General features: G+C 32.5%; 1 pseudogene; it reads left to right on the forward strand.

Annotated features, from left to right (window-relative positions):
* Positions 1–17,471, forward strand: part of LOC109500111 — a 225,919-nt pseudogene that overhangs the window by 83,989 nt on the left and 124,459 nt on the right.

The following is a 17,471-nucleotide window of genomic DNA, read 5'->3' on the forward strand; positions in this document are numbered from 1 at the left end:
CCGCTTTGTCTTGCTTACAGTCATTCATTACTTACCCATATATTGGATATATTGTTGTTACTTCTTTTTTCTTTAAAGACATAGTAAATGGGGTGCCTGGGTGGCTTAGTTGGTTAAGCATACAACTCTAGGTTTCAGCTCAAGTCAGGATCTCAAAGTTTCATGAATTTGAGTCCCATATTGGGCTCTGTGCTGACAGTGTGGATACTAGTTGTGATTCTCTGTCTCCCTCTCTCTCTGCTCCTCACCTACTCACACTGTCTCTGTCTCTCAAAATAATGAAACTTACAAAAAATAAAGATATAGTAAATAAAGTTTTATAAAGTCACAAAACACATATGTATTTATTTTTACCTAAATTTGTGTTTCTAATTATTACCATAAAATTTTTAATAGGAAAAATTCAATAGAAAGGATATTTATTACTTAGAAAGTAATGAAAAACGAATACAAAACTGGTAAAAATTTGATATAAAAACAAAAATAATTTAGAAGAGATATTGAAGATGTACCAAAAGCAGCAAATGCCCTGAAAGAGAAAATTTACCAGAAGTTAATAAATTAAAAAATTTAAATCTTGACTTTTCAAATTTCTGAAGCTCAGGATAATTGATAATCAAACCATCAAAACATATACACATCATTTTAAGGCACACTCAAGCGAAAAAATCAGAGCAAGTATTAAGTATAATAATATATGGGGAAAATTCTCCAAACTAATATATATTTTTTCAAGGAGATAAAGTGTAATGAATATTAGGCACAATTTATATTTCAGAGACTAGAATTTTATAATGGAAAGTAAACATTTTCATGCTTCCATAAAACATTCATAATATTGACAATTATTTAGACTAAAGAAAATCTTAATTATAAAAAATGTTTAAAATTAAAGATAATACTTTTTGGTCATAATGAGGTAAGAGTTGAAATTAATTTAGGAGGAACACTCCATGGAAATTGAAAAACTTAGCTCCCAGATGTTATAATTAAATTAACACACCTAAAAACACCACACACTCTCTAAGTTTCAAGGTAAACTCAAAACTCAAATTGTAGAATATATAGGGGAAAAAAGGGAGAAAACACTGTAACTAAAACCTAATAGATATAAAGGAAAATCCATAGCCTTGAATAAGTATATTGTTAAACAAGACAATTAGAATAAATATTTTAATTTTCCTCTAAAGGAATTTAAAAATGAATATAAAATAAATCTACAGAAGTAGAAGAAAGTATTAGCTGAAGTGAAAAAAGAATAAAACAGTACAAAATGATGGATACATTAAGCTGTTTTCTTAGTGGGGCAAGAATATAACCTCAAAACCAAGGGGAAAAGTTATGAAACCACAAGATAAATGTCAAAGTGGTCATATGTCAGAGAGGAACTTAAAGGAATGATAAAATAAGTTTTTAGGAAACTGTATGCAATTTAAGGAATCTGGGTAAAATGAGTAATTTTAATATAGAAATCAGCAAAGAGCTTCACAGAAGAAATAGTCATCAAAATAGACCAGGCCCCCAAATTTTTGTCATGCAATTCTATCATAACTTTAAGAAAGAGGAAACTAATATATGTAACTAAGTCTAAAGAAGGGCATTTCCTAAGCATTGTAGAGGGATGTTTGTGTCATGGACCTCTTTTGTAATTTGGATAGCTACTGAGATTTTATTTTTCTTAAATTTAAAATACATTTCATAAGATTATTAAAAGCAATTATGCTGAAATATAAATATATTACTTTGTAAAAATGTGATATAGAAGTTATCTGTTGCTCAGTACATTACATTAATACCTCACATCTAATTCAGTAACCACTGTTGTTTTAATAGAGTTAACCATAATTTAAAATATGTATAATATGTATGATGTCATATGAAACTATGTGCAACATCTACTAGTGACCAAGTCAAGTTATAGTTTTTTTTTTACATCATAGAAATAAAATAAAAGTTTTCAATTTTTAAGATATTAGCAGTAAGAGTTATACCCAAAGACAATATAGAGGATCTGTAAGATTATCCACTAATAAAATAGCAATAACAAATCTAAATAAGCATTATCTATCATAGTGCCTGTCATTAAGGACATACTGTACATACTGTATTGATAGAGAAAAATTGCTGTGAGTTGCAGAACATGTGTGGAATACGTGTATAAAATAATAATGCAAACACACATATTCATATATATGTGAGTAATTCATATATACTTATATAGATATATATTCGTATAGATATATGAATAGCTCTGAAAGTAGACACACTGTGAGGGAAAATGAGAACCTGGTGACTGGGGCATTAAGAGACAAAGTGAGGCAGATTACTGTTTTCAGGAGTTTAATTGGTCAAATGTTGATCCGAATTGATAGCACCAAATTGAAGATGGTTAGGAGTGCTTCACCCAGAAGAAGCTCAAGAGAAGTTTTTATATAAGCAAAGCAAGGAAAGTATCTGATTAGCTATAATGTAAGAGGTTGCTTTATTTGGGAGAACCTAGCTAGCTATTTGTGATTGGTTGTACTTAAATTTCTCGGTTTTCTTTTCTCAGTTTCAGGTGCATTGATTCTGGCTTAGGTTTTGGTTTGCATGCATAGGGTAGCAAAGCATTAGATCCTCCTCAGTCGAGTGGCTTCTTTATTTAATTACTTAAACAGGGAGGTGAGAGTAGACAAGACTTACATTCGTTGGATACCTTTTTTACCTCTGTATTTGTAAAATGTCTAAATGTTACTACTTTAAAAGTAACAAACAAACAATGAAAAAGCAAGCAAAACATAAATGAAATCATACTAGCTATTCTTCACTTTAAAAAAGGAATTGTCCCAATTATTGGAAACTATTAAGCAAATAGTTTAGATATACTTTATACATACATTAAATATACATATTTTATATAGAGAGTTATATGTAAATTATATATAAAATATATATGTATGTATTATGTATATACACTTCAGATAAACTTTATACTTTTAAAGTGCTTGAATACTTTCTTTCACTATGCTAAAACTTACGTAGATATAACATAGATATAATTCTCAAGCTAACTGATAATACTAGGGCATGTAGAATGGACATTTTTGAAAAGGATAAGTAGTCTAAAATTTTTTAAGTTTCCATCAACTATGTATTTGACAGCCCAATGATAGCTGAGAGTGTGGCCTTGGCATATGTAAATATCTCCACATGTCACTTTTCTTCAAGCCTACAGATTTCAGGCTAGTGACAGTATTAGGCAGCTGGACTTGTTGATAGCTTTCTGACAAAAATAAAACACGGCAAAGTACATGCTTCTTCTGTGTCTGTTCTGTCCAAGCCCAGCGTGTCACACTGCACAGGAAAGATGCTGCTTGGCTTTGGATTATGTTCATAATCATGAGTTTACAGGTGTCTGGAATATAGTATTACAGTGAAAAACCAATGGAAGTAATAGCACACACCTTGATTTTCTTCTGCTTAATAGTAGAAAATTAACTGCTCTAGCATGAGCCAAATTTCATTGAATGCCCTATTATTCCTTTTTCTTTAGCAGAAAAATATGCCAAAGGGTTCATTAGCATCCTTTACCACATTAAGCAGTAGACTAGTCCAACAGATACACTTTTATATCCGAGCTGTGCACTACATAGGTGTGAACCACTTCAAAAATTACTGAAACTCTGTAAGCCTCAGTAATCTCCTGTCTAAAATAAGGATAATTATATGTACCTCCTGTTGTGGTAATGAGAATTAAATGATATAATGTACATAATCTACTTAATACAGTGGCTGACACATTATGAGCTTTCAAGAAATGAACTATGTAGATAGAAGAATGTATTCTACCCTCAGACCAGCTGAGTTTAAATCCTTGCTTCACTGCTTAACTAACTGTGTCACCATTGTTCAATTGGTTAACCTTTCACTTACTCAGTTTGCTTTTCTGTTACAGGCACAAAAAAGGGATATACTTCCGGGGACTGTTGAAAAAATTAGAGATTACACACACACAAGTGTGCACACACACACACACACAATGATTGAAGCAAGGTCTGCAACAGTAAGTACTAACTAAATGCTATCGTTATACCTTAAAGTACAATATTAAATTCTCAATTCATGTTTCCATTCTATGGGTATTTGATTCAAACTTTTGACTTATCAGTCCCACAACAAAGACTCAAATAAATTTAAGAAGTTTCCAATTATTGCCAAAATTTAAGCAGTTAAAATAGTTTTCTAATTATTGCTAAAATTTAAGAACAAAGTAAATAAATTTAAGATAGAAGAATACTAGAGACTTATAGAGATTACAAACATAGTTCTTCAGAAAAAGTTAGTTGTTATTGCCAATATTATTTTTGCTATCGTATAAAATATTTACCTGAGAAATCCAGTAAAGAAAATTCTCCAACCTCAGGTTCACTAAAGAGAAGTGGTATAGTATAATATCAATAACTGAGTGGTTTTCCATCACATAATTAATTAATGTGTATTTTTGTCAAACCCCCAAAAATATACTTAGGTTTCTTAATATTGTTGCTATCATTCTTATCACGCAACAAATTTTATATTATAATTATGTTAAAATTCCATATTGCACATAAATGAAATACCTCATATTATTCATGTCCTCACTGTAAAGGACAGTTATGTACTTTAAGAGAGCCTAACTAAAGAAATAATCACTTTGCAAAGTTCCCAAAATAAGTGCTACACCTGAGTATGTTATGCTTCTTATAGATTATTTTTATATTTTAAAATAACAGAAATAAAAACCTTATTTACAACAGAGTCCTCACCAATTGCATGGGGAGGTGTGCAGTTGGGATGACCCTGAAGCGTTTTCCACGCTGAGAAAGGAGGCCAGGCCTCTTGGCAGCTCTCCCTCATGTTGACTAGCTACTTAATGTGGGCCTCCACAGATATAAGGCATATAACCATGATCAAGGCTGCTCCCATTAGACAAGGACAATTCATAAGGACACCTGGAAGCTGAAAGAATGATATCTAGATCTTGAAGCATGATTCTGGAGGCACACAAGGAGCATTCACATTGTGGAATTTATCTGTTCAGCATATGTACCCCAACTGTGATAGGCATAGTGCCTAAAACAGTAGGCTGCCAAAGCAATTCTACAAGAGGTGGCATTAATTTTGATGTTGGGCAGCAAGTAATAAGAAAGCCATTAGAGGTGGCACAAAATCATGTCATTTTGTGTTCAAACACCCAGCAAGATTTCATCCACTGTAACTTACATAGCAGATGTTTGTGACTGTCATTCTGAGGGGGAAGTTTGAAAATGGTAAATAGGCAGTAGATGTTGTCTGTTATTTGGATGGATATTGGAATATATAGGACGGACTCAGGAAGGGACTTGCCAGTTTTTAAGCAGGAATAAAAGATGATGAAGACAATCTAGAATATGACGTTTTTACAGGATTGAAGAATCTAAGAAACTCTAGATCCTAAATCATAACAAATGGAATTCCAGGAAGACGTCTATAGACAAAAATCCAGTAAAACTTTTTTTTTCTTTAAATATGTATTTAATGTGTTGTTAGTTAACATATAGTGTAATATTGTTTTGGGGAGTAGACTTTAGTGATTCATCATTTACCTATAACACCCAGTGCTCAACACGACAAGTACCCTCCTTTATATCCATCACTCATTTAGCCCATCCCCCGTGAACCTCCCTCAATGCTCACTTTGTTCTCTATCATACAGAGTCTCTTATGGTTTGTTTCCCTTTCTCTTTTTTTCCCCTGCGCATATGTCCCTCTGTTTTGTTTCTTAAATTCCACATATGAGTGAAATCTACATTATTTGTCCTTTTCTGACTGACTTATTTCACTTACCATAATACCATAATCCACATTCTTGCAAATGGCAAGATTTCAATCTTTTTAATGGCTGAGTAATATTCCATTATATACCCCATCTTCTTTATCCATTCATCAGTCGATGGACATTTGGGTTCTTTCCATAGTTTGGCTGTTGTTGATAATGCTAATATAAACATTGTGGTAAATGTACCCCTTGTTTTAAAAACTTCTAATTAAAATAAATGTTTTAGTGCAAAATTCTGACTAAGAGTGTGTTGAGTGTTAGGAACAAATTGAACAACTTAATCAGAATCCATGAACTTTTTGAGAAAAAAAAAAAAAGCATTACCAATACTTTTGATTAAAAATGTAATTGTATTAGGGATAATGTTCTCTTACTCTACTTGAACAGGTGACAAGTTGCTAAACTATACTGTCCTTCAACAGTGACCTAATCTCCAACCGCCAATAATAGGTTATAGATAGGTAGCTAGCTTTTATTGCAGAATTTTGGTAATAGGAAAATATTGAAAACAAACTGGTTTAATAAAATATAGAATATGTTTAAATATTGAATGTTAGGAGGCAGTTGAAAAATAAGACACCTCTTGTAAGAAAGGGCCTGGGTGGCTTAGTCAGTTAAATGACCGACTCTTGATTTTGGCTCAGGTCATGATCTTACAGTTCATGAGTTCGAGCCCTGTGTTGGGCTCTGCACTGTGTCAGTGCAGAGGCTGCTTGGAAGTGTCTCTCCATCTCTCTCTGCCGCTGCCCACACGCTCGCTCTCTCTCTCTCTCAAAATAAATAAATAAACTTATTTTTTTTAAAGAAAGGACATAAAAAGTCACCAAAATAAATTTTTCAATAAAAATATCAAGATGCTATTTGTTTACTAAAAATGATTCCTTGCTTTCTTCTTTAATATGTTCTTTAAAATACGTTGGATAGCAAAGTTTTAGATAACATGAGCCTATAATCCATGCTTTTAAATAAGAAAATAATAATAAGCTATCACACATTCAAAAATTACCTTAGTACATTTATTACTTTAAAATCAATTTCACTTCACTCTTTTTAATCTATATATGCCTATCATTAAACTGTGTGCCTGTAGTATATTTTTTTAAAAATTTTAAAAATGTTTTTATTTATTTTTGAGACAGAGAGAGACAGAGCATGAGCAGGGGAGGGACAGAGAGAGAGGGAGACACAGAATCCGAAGCAGGCTCTAGGCTCTGAGCTGTCAGAACAGAGCCTGATGCGGGGCTCAAACTCAGGGACTGTGAGATCATGACCTGAGCCGAAGTCAGACACTTAACCGACGGAGCCACCCAGGCACCCCTAGCCTGTAGCATATTTTATGTACTGTTCATCTGTAAGAACAGTGGTCTAAACCCAAAAAAGTTCACTTGATAAGTCAAACTTGAGTTAAAATTTCATTTTTAGTATTTGAATGAAGCCTACTTACTAAATCTTTCTTTTTTTTCACACCCTGTTACTCATGGGTTTGTAAAAGTAAGCTTTTAGACTGAGATAGGTTTTAATCCAAAAACTAGCAATAGTGCTACACAGACATTAGAATTTTATGCCACTAATACTTTTTTATGCCAGGGATATGACTCATCCCCAAGTAGACATCAAATAGCTCAACCTAAAGAAAAATGTTGAAAAATCTTATGATGCCTGTGATCATTGCTCTGCCTTCCTTCTTTCACCTAGCTAATGGACAAGTGTAATTGTGCTAACAAACTTGGATCCCTTATGATTGACTAGTTGTCCAGCCTCATTTTAGTAAATGCAGGCACAAGTTGGGATTCTAGATGATGCAAAGTAAGCAGAAATCATGTATGCCACCTCATGAAGTCTATGCATGATCTTCATACTCCTTTTCACTGTCTTCATGCAGATCAGCATGAAGGCACCTAGAAAGGCATGTTTCGAAATGCCTGAACTACAGGATAAAGGGAGCTGGGGGCTTAAATTATTACTTGGAGAGACATCACTGATCAGGAACACCAACTTTGGAGTGTTTTGAATGAGTAAAAAAATTTTATGATCTCTGAGTGATTATACATTTTGAGGCTTGTTTGTTACAGTTGCCAGCTTGAACTAGACCATCACTAAATTTGGATGCATACAAATCCATGTGATAGATTTCTGTTCTTTGGTTTAATTCCCCTACTAATTGACACACAATTACAAATGAATAGCAATATCTGAAGCTGGCACTTAGATAACCATTAGAGTCTTTCATTAAGTTGAATTACCTTCAGAATTTTCTTGGTCAATCTATAACTACAAGGAGTTATCACTTTCTGTAAAGTGTTCTTTGATAGTATGACTTTCGAGACAAGTTTTATTGTTTTTAAGTTTTATTTTCATTTATTTTGAGAGAGAGAGAGAGAGAGAGAATGGGAGGGCAGAGAGAGAGGAAGATAGATAATCCCAAACAGATTCGCACTGTCAGTGCAGAGCCCGATGTGGGGCTCAAATTCACGAACCGCAAGATCATGACCTGAGATGAAATCAAGAGTCAGATGTTAAAGTTTATTTATTTATTTTAAGAAGGGAGGGTGGATAGGGACAGATTGAGAGAGAGAGAGAGAGAGAGAGAGAGAGAGAGAGAGAGAGAGAGAGAGAGAGAGAGAGAGAGAGAGAGAGAGAGAGAGAGAGATTGAGAATACCAAGCTGGCTCCACACTGTCAGCACAGAGCCCGATGCAGGGCTCAATTCCACAAACACGAGATCATGGCCTGAGCCGAAACCAAGAGTCAAATGCTTAATAGACTAAGCCACCCAGGTAGCCAAAAGTTGTAGAATTTTAAATGATTAAAAATGGATAAATGACAGAGGTACATTTTCTCTTTTTCAAAATTTTAGCACTCATATATTAGCTTATCAGTAGTTCTCACTTTTAATGAATAACTGAGGATTTGTTCTTCCTTTCCTGTTTTCTAACAAAACCTCAATGTTTTTAGGTAATCCTCCTCCCAAAATCAGGGCAGGTGATTCAGGGTGAATAGAGACCATACCCAGAACAGAAAAATAGTTGCAAACAATATACATAATAATAACAATTCATTTTCTTTTATAAAAGCACTTAATGTATGCCTAGTATACATCTTTTATAAAAACCTGAGTGTTGGTATTATTGTCACTAAACTAATTGTCTAAAGTGAGTTTCACAGCAAAGTTTTGAATTGAGGTAACTTAATTAGTGTGGACCCCAAAGAACTCCTGTTTGTGTGGTTCATATTAATCAAGATTTATCATTTTAATATATAAGATTAAAAGGTGAAAATAAATATTTACTAATTTACTTCAGTAGCAATAAGAAATTATTAATATAAATGGAAATAAGATGTTTATGGAAAAAACTATATCTTCCAAAAATTATTGAGAAAGTGGCAATATTTATAGTTTTTCAGATTTCTTTAACATTTGGCTTAAATAGAAGATACCAGGATTCTCAAATTTGTTTCTGTGCTCAGTCTGTTGAAATATGTTCTTCCTGTTAAGTTTCTCAGGATCCACTTAACAGGAACCCATGGGGGAGGGGAAGGAAAAAAAAAAAAAAGAGGTTAGAGTAGGAGACAGCCAAAGCATAAGAGATTGTTAAAAACTGAGAACAAACTGAGGGTTGATGGGGGGTGGGAGGGAGGAGAGGGTGGGTGATGGGTATTGAGGAGGGCACCTTTTGGGATGAGCACTGGGTGTTGTATGGAAACCAATTTGTCAATAAATTTCATATAAAAAATTTAAAAATAAAAAAAAGAAATATGTTCTTCTGTGTATGAAGAAAACTTGTGTATGAAGAAAACTTTTGTGTATGAAGAAAACTCAGATATATGCTTAAAAAAGGGAGGCACATTTACTAGTTTTCAGATAATTGTCATACGCTTCTTGGATACTACACCAAAATTTGATAAGTGATATTTTCTTAAAAGTTAATTGCCATGTGGAATCTGAAACTATGAATGGTAATTTTATAATCTATTGCATTATAATTCATTGGTCTATCTTGCACTTTGAATTGATCTTTTAGCCATGTGTGATTTTGTCACATCATATTTTGTCAGTTGGAAAATATTAGTTCTGGCAGTTAGGTAGATCTTTTAAAAATCAATATACCTTAGGATATAACATCAAAAAATCATATTAATTGACAATACAACCAATTTTGTCAGTACAATTTTAACTACCCAGAAATTTTTAAATTTACTGTAGCTGTTTTTTTAAATTTTTTTCCAGCTCAAGTTTACTATTGTCAACTAGTGCCATCATCATTTGTTTTCTTTAAAGTAACCATTCATTTGCCAAAAAATGATTGCATAATACCTAAGTCTGAATATCCATAATTTTCTTTTTGTCAATATTTCTTTCCAGTAAAAATAATGTTTCATGAGAAAGGTAGCTAGTTCTTTTTCTAACTAAAGAAATCACAATAGTGCTTTTCCTCCAGACACTATGGCATTTTGGCATGCAGCAGAAGTGCTATATGTAAATTTCTCTTTACATCAAAGAGGACACTTAAATAAGTGTGTTCATTTTTGTATTAAAAAAAAAAAAACAAAAAACACCTAACTCCTGGGTTTTAGAAATTAATATTCAGTATTTTCAGTTACTTTCTCTTGTAGGAAGACTTTGCTAAAATAATAAATCTAAGGATATATATTCAAAAACTAGGTGGGGGGCACCTGGATACCTCAGTCGGTTAAGCATCTGACTTTAGGTTGCGACTCAGGTCATGATCTCACTCTTCGTGAGTTAGAGCCCTGTGTCCTGCTCTGGGCTGACAACGCGGAACCTGCTTGGGATTCTCTCTCTCACCCCTCTCTCTTTCCCCACCCCCTCTCTCAAAATAAATAAATAAACTAAAAACAAAACAAAACAAAACACTAGGTGGTGTTTCAAGGGAATAAAATAATGCAATTTGAAGTTACCTGTTGGTAGTCTTACCATACATAAAAATAGACTTTAAAGTACTTGAAGAATTAATTGACTATAATTAATTCCATTTAGCTTCTATAATTATGAGTTATTTCAGCCAAGATTTTGAAAGGGCATAGTATATGGTAAGATATTTTAGCCTCAGGGAAAGAGAATGAATCTTGCTATGTTTTGCTTATTGGATAAATTTTTTGAGGGAGAGGCAAGCAAAATAAACTTAAAGTGCAGTTGTAAATGTATATTACATTATGTCAAATTAGAAGATATGTATGGAGAAAATGAAGACTACAGTTACATACAGCATATATAGTTATAATCACACATATTTGAGGTCTTTTAAGAGCTACAGGCATTCTTGTGTTGGAGATATTAAGATTGTCCCTTGAGCAATGATGAATTCCATACCAAATGAAATTACATAGAGTGGTTAATAAACATATGATTCTCATAGTGACTTTTTTCACCTTTACAATAAAATTATATTAAAATAGTATTGTATCAAAACACTCGTGAGTTAAGTGTTATAATTATAGTTATAATTAATGCCCTGGTGAAATTCCAATGTGGAACCCTCAATCTCTTCCTGTTTTGCTTTAAATCTTAAATGTAAATTTTGTTCATCTTGCTTTAAGAATGTAAGTAATTTTTTAATGAATATAGTAGCAAGAAATTATAATCTAGTAAAGAACGAAAATATTTAAAACTTCATATAATCATTTCAATAGTTATCAAACTGATTGTAACTTCTTCCAGATAGGATGTTGTAGGGAGCACTAGATCAGTGTCCCTAATGACCACTAATAAAGTGGGAAAATATTAAATAATACATTTAAAGGCATCAGCAACTTGTGGAAGACATACTAAAATTTCAGAGATGAAAGAGCAATTAATAGATGAAATAATAACAGTCTTATTTGTTTTTTGTTTTGTCCTGCTTTCTGGGAGCATTTGCCTTTTTTTTTTTTTTTTTTTTTTTTTCAGGGACTGAGGACAGAAGGGTAGGTAGCCAAGAAAGAATTTGCTGCTGGGGAAAACAAAAACTTTAAAGCTGTTAGGTGTACAACACTAAATGTACAGAACTATTTTTCTTTAAAATTTTTTTAACATTTATTCATTTTTGAGAGACAGAAACAGACTGTGAGTGGGGGAGGGGCGGAGAGAGGGAGACAGAATCTGAAGCAGGCTCCAGGCTCTGAACTGCCAGCACAGAGCCCCATATGGCGCTTGAACTCATGGACCACAGGATCATGACTTGAGCTGAAGTCCCAGGACACTTAACTGACTGAGGCACCCAGGTGCCTCCAGAACTATTTTAGAGTGGCAAAAATAAAAGTTTGAAGGTCTCAAGTGCACAAGTAGTTGTTTCAAACAATACCTCTGTTGAATTCTGAGGCTATGCAGGAAGCTGAAAAGTTAGATCCAAAGGTTCTTTGCTGGGCAAAATTGATTTAAAAAAATGATGCATTTTAACAGTGAAGTGAGAAGGTTTAAAGTGTTGAGAAATTAAAAACATCTGGAGTGTTATATACTCAGTGAATTTAAAAGTAAATTGTACATATTACAAAATGAAATTCATTAGTTGGAAGAAAGATTAATAGAAATATCCTAATTTAAACAGACAGGAATAACAAGAATGGGAAAAACAAAAAACAAAATCAAAATGGAACAGAGTATTGTGTGTCACGTATTTGAAAGGTCATCAATATAGATGTAATTAGAAAATGATCTGAGATGGAAAGATGAAAATGCAGAAAACAACAGAAGGGGTTAATGTTAAGGTAAATTTGCATATTATGGAAAATCAATGATCATATTGTCTTATAGTGTTTAAATATATGTAGAAGTAAAAATATATGACAAAGATAAGACTAAATAAGAGATAAGTAAATGTAATTAAAACTGACAGAAGAAAAAATAGGAAAGCTGAATAGTCAGACATTTTGTAAGAAATTGAACGTTAATGTATTTATTAAAAGACTTCCCAGAGAGAAATTCCAATGGCTTATCAGTGACTTTTTCCAAATATGTAAGTTAGAAATAATAGTGAACTTTTACAAAATCCTCTACATAATAGAAAAAGAGCAGCTGTTTCCCAACAATTTTTGATGCCACATAATTTCAGCGACAAAACCTATCATGTAAAAGGAAATTATATAATGGGAAAATCACAGGCAAATCTCTTTCATGCATATTTATTCAAAAATATTAAATAAAATATTAGAAAGTTTAATTTGGTAATATATAAAAAGCCAATATTTTAACAGTTAGGTGAGGTTTGTTATGTGTATTGAAGATTAAATTGACATTCAAGTAGTCAACCAACATAATTTATCATGTTAATAAAGGAAAACATAAAACCTTTTCCACGGATTCAAGGAAGACATTTGATAATATTTCAGTACATTTGTGATCATTTTTCTCAAATTGTGAATGATGCTTTCTCAGTCTATAAAGAATACACATATGTGCCCACACAGACAAAACTTTAGCAATGTTATTTAATGATAAAATAGCAAGTGATTTCCTTAAAGTTCTGAAATCAGAAAGAGTCTTCTTTTATCATCAATTATTTTTAACATTGAAATAAAACTCTTTCTTAAAAGTGAGGTAGGCAATAGAACACTTGTTTAAAAGTGAAGTAGGCAATAGAAATAAATAAAAGGTAGGACAGATTAAAGTTGTCATTGATAGATGGCATGATTATTTACATAAAGACCCAGAAGAATCTACAGATGTTGTACTAGAATCAATGAATTAATTTATCATGGTCACTGAGTACAGAATAAACACAAAAATATACAACAAACTAACATACACATACAGTTTACAATAGTATAAAAAATCTATTGTCTAGGAATACATATGAAAACTATCTCTAAAAAGTTTATTCTGAAAATTATAATTTTATTAAGAAAAATTAAGTATAGTGTACAAATAATGAATAAAGGAATATATTTGTGGATTGGAAGACTCAATGTTGTTAAGATATTATTTCTCCATAAATAGTCCATATACTCCAGTCTCATTTGAAATTTCTGAAGTTTGTTATGCAGAAATTGACAAGCTCATTGTATGATTGGTATGGAAATTTCTTTTTAATAAATGACATAATGTGAGAAAAATAGTTATATGCCATCTTCTTGAAATATGAGACATTGAAGAGAAATATAAAAATATTTAAGAAAAACATTATGTAGAAATTTAGTAATTTATTTGTTACAGTTTTCTCTCAGAGATGTAGACTGCCTCTTGGCTTACCATTGGGTGACTCATAACCAGTAAAAGTGCCTCATGTAAATAAAGTCCATTAGACTTATGTTTCCATTGAAAAATAAAAATTGAAATGTAAGGGCATATTTAATTGAAATAAATTTCATTTGAACAATATTTTCGAAACTGTTTAATAGTATGATATAACTTTAAAAAATCTGAGACATGATATAGTCAGGGCACTGGTGTTGGAAGAACAAAAATTTTCCACAAGAAAAACTGTTTCAATGATATAAAGTAAGCCCAAATAATTTGAGGGCTTAGAATTTTCTCCCTGACAATTTTGATGAAGGTACCACATGTTATCTTTTTCTTTTCCTTAAATCAGTCACTCTTCTTTTCCTACAATATTTTCAACTTAACATCTGCATTAACAAGATATGAGTATTTCCATGTATCACATGGACAATACCTTTGTGGCACCCCAAAACAGATCCACATAAATACAGTCAACTTATCTTTGATAAAGAAGCAAAGTTAATAGAATGGAGCAGTCTTTTCAACAAATGGTGCTAGAATTACTAGACATCCAAATGCAATACTGTAAAGCAGAACTTTCAGCCTTGCATAATTTAATTTAAAATAAATCTCACAAAACTAATATATAAATATAAAATATAAAATTATGAACTTCTAGAAGATAATACTGGAGAATATCTAGATGGCCTAGGGTTTCATGATGACTTTTTTAGATACAACACCAACAGCATGATCTATGCAAAAATAATTAATAATCTAGACTGTATTAAAATGAAACATTTTAGGGGCGCCTGGGTGGCGCAGTCGGTTAAGCCTCCGACTTCAGCCAGGTCACGATCTCGCGGTCCGTGAGTTCGAGCCCCGTGTCGGGCTCTGGGCTGATGGCTCAGAGCCTGGAGCCTGTTTCCAATTCTGTGTCTCCCTCTCTCTCTGCCCCTCCCCCGTTCATGCTCTGTCTCTCTCTGTCCCAAAAATAAATAAACATTGAAAAAAAATTAAAAAAAAATTTAAAAAAAATGAAACATTTTAGGGGCGCCTGGGTGGCTCAGTCGGTTAAGCGGCCGACTTCGGCTCAGGTCATGATCTCACAGTCCGTGAGTTTGAGCCCTGCGTCGGGCTCTGTGCTGACAGCTCAGAGCCTGGAGCCTGTTTCAGATTCTGTGTCTCCCTCTCTCTGACCCTCCCCCATTCATGCTCTGTCTCTCTCTGTCTCAAAAATAAATAAACGTTAAAAAAAATAAAAATAAAATAAAATGAAAAATTTTAATTTTTCTGAGATGACACTATCAAGGAAATGAAAAAAGCCACAGATGGATAAAATATTTACAAGACACATGTTATAAAGTACTGTTATCCAAATATTCAAATAACTCTTAATTTTCAAACATCATAGAAAAACAGCTGGATTAAAAAATGGGCCAATGACCTTAACAGACATCTTACTGAAGAAGATATACAGGCAATCATATGAAATGATGCTTCATATCATATGTCATCAGATAAATGCAGTTTGAACAATAATGAGATGACACTGCACACTTACTAGAATGGTCACAATGCATAATACCAGTAACATCAAATACTATTAAGGATGTGGAGTCACGGAACTTTTGTGCATTGCTTGTGGGAATGCAAAATGGTATACCTCTTTGAAAGACAGTTCGGTGTTTTCTTACAAAACTAAACATATGCTTATCATACAATACAGTAGTCGTGCTCCTTGGTATTTCCCTAAAGGAGTTGAAACTTATGTCTACATAAAAACCTGTACACAGATGTATATAGCTGCTTTATTTGTAATTACATAAGCTTGGATGCAACAAAATAATCTTCAGGGGGTGAATAGATAAATACACTATGATACATCCAGACAGTGGAACATTGTTTAGTGCTAAAAAATGAGCTATCAAGCTATGAAAATACATACAGAGAACCTAAATACATATTACTAAATGAAAAAGCCAAGTGGAAAAGGCTACATTTTGTATGGTATAAGCTATATGACATTCTGGTAAAGGCACAACTGTGGAGAAAGTAAAAAGATCAATTTTTACCAGGGGTTAAGAAGGAGGAGGGATGAATAGACTAAGTATAGAGGATTTTAAGGCAGTAAAAACATTCAGTATGATACTATAATTTGGGATACATATCATTATACATTTGTCCTAACCTATAGTATAAAGTATTAAGAGTGCGACATAATGCAACTAAGGATTTTATTAATAATGATATTTCAGTGTAAGTTCATCTATGGTAACAAGTGCATATCTATGGTTGAGGATAATGGCGATGGGGGAGGTAATGCAAGTGTGGGAGCAGAGAATATATGGGAATTCCTCTGTCTTCCATTCCATTTTTTTATGAACCTAAAACTACTCTAAAAAACAAAATAAACTAAATTTTTTTAAAAACCCTACAGCAAATCTGCCTTTCTTGGTTATTTATTTAATTATAATTGTTTATAAATAAAGAGGTTACATATCATTCAAAATATAAGAACATGAGTAAACATTTAAAAAATAGGTATATCAATAAACACTTTAAAAGTATTAAAATAGTCAAGAAATACAAGATGACATACTACTGTGATATTTTACCTTAATTTCAAAAATAAGTTTGACATGGTAATGCAAATGTTTGTAAAGGATTGAGGATTAATAAATACATATTAAGAATATATAGATATACAGCCTTTCTTTCATTTTCTTACACTTGGACACGCAGTTGACATGGACAGAAACTTCTTCTCATCATGTAAAATTCTTAAATATTTATCTCTCTCTCTCTGTAAAGGTATAATACCTACTTACCTAATATATGAACCATAATAACATATTATATGTGTTTATTGCCTATGTATAAAATTCTACAAAATTATTAACATTAATTATCTTCCTTATTTCAATATTTTATCTTTTCCTCGGCTCTTTGACATGCTCTCTTTCCTATATATCAATCATTATTTTTATGTTCTCTAGATAGGGTGAGTTTCCCATGCTTTTGGTTTTCAAAAATCCTTTGTGTTCAAACTGTTGTCTCTGTCAATTGTCAAAACCTTGTTTTCAAAGTCAGAAGTTAATATTCAAAGATTTTGTCATCTGTGCTGTTCAGTGACGTGCTTTCATGAGGCACACAGTTTTGGAATTCCCTACACACAATAAGGAGGTGAGGACTTTAAGTCAGGAAACACAGGGAAGAAAAGTAGCTTAATTCCCATCAATAGTGCATGATGCTTGCTTTTTCTCCACATCCTCCCCAACACCTGTTATTTCTTGTCTTTTCAATTTTAGTCATTCTGATAGTTGTAAGATGATATCTCATTGTTTTGGTTTTCATTGAGTATGTTGAGCATTTTTTCATGTGTCTGTTGGACAGACAACTGTATGTCTTTGGAAAAATATCTATTCAGAGTCTCTGACCAGTTTTAAGCAGATTATTTGTTTTTGGGTGTTGAGTTGCA

This window comes from Felis catus, chromosome B2 (assembly GCF_018350175.1).
Source record: "Felis catus isolate Fca126 chromosome B2, F.catus_Fca126_mat1.0, whole genome shotgun sequence".
NCBI classification, from domain to species: domain Eukaryota; kingdom Metazoa; phylum Chordata; class Mammalia; order Carnivora; family Felidae; genus Felis; species Felis catus.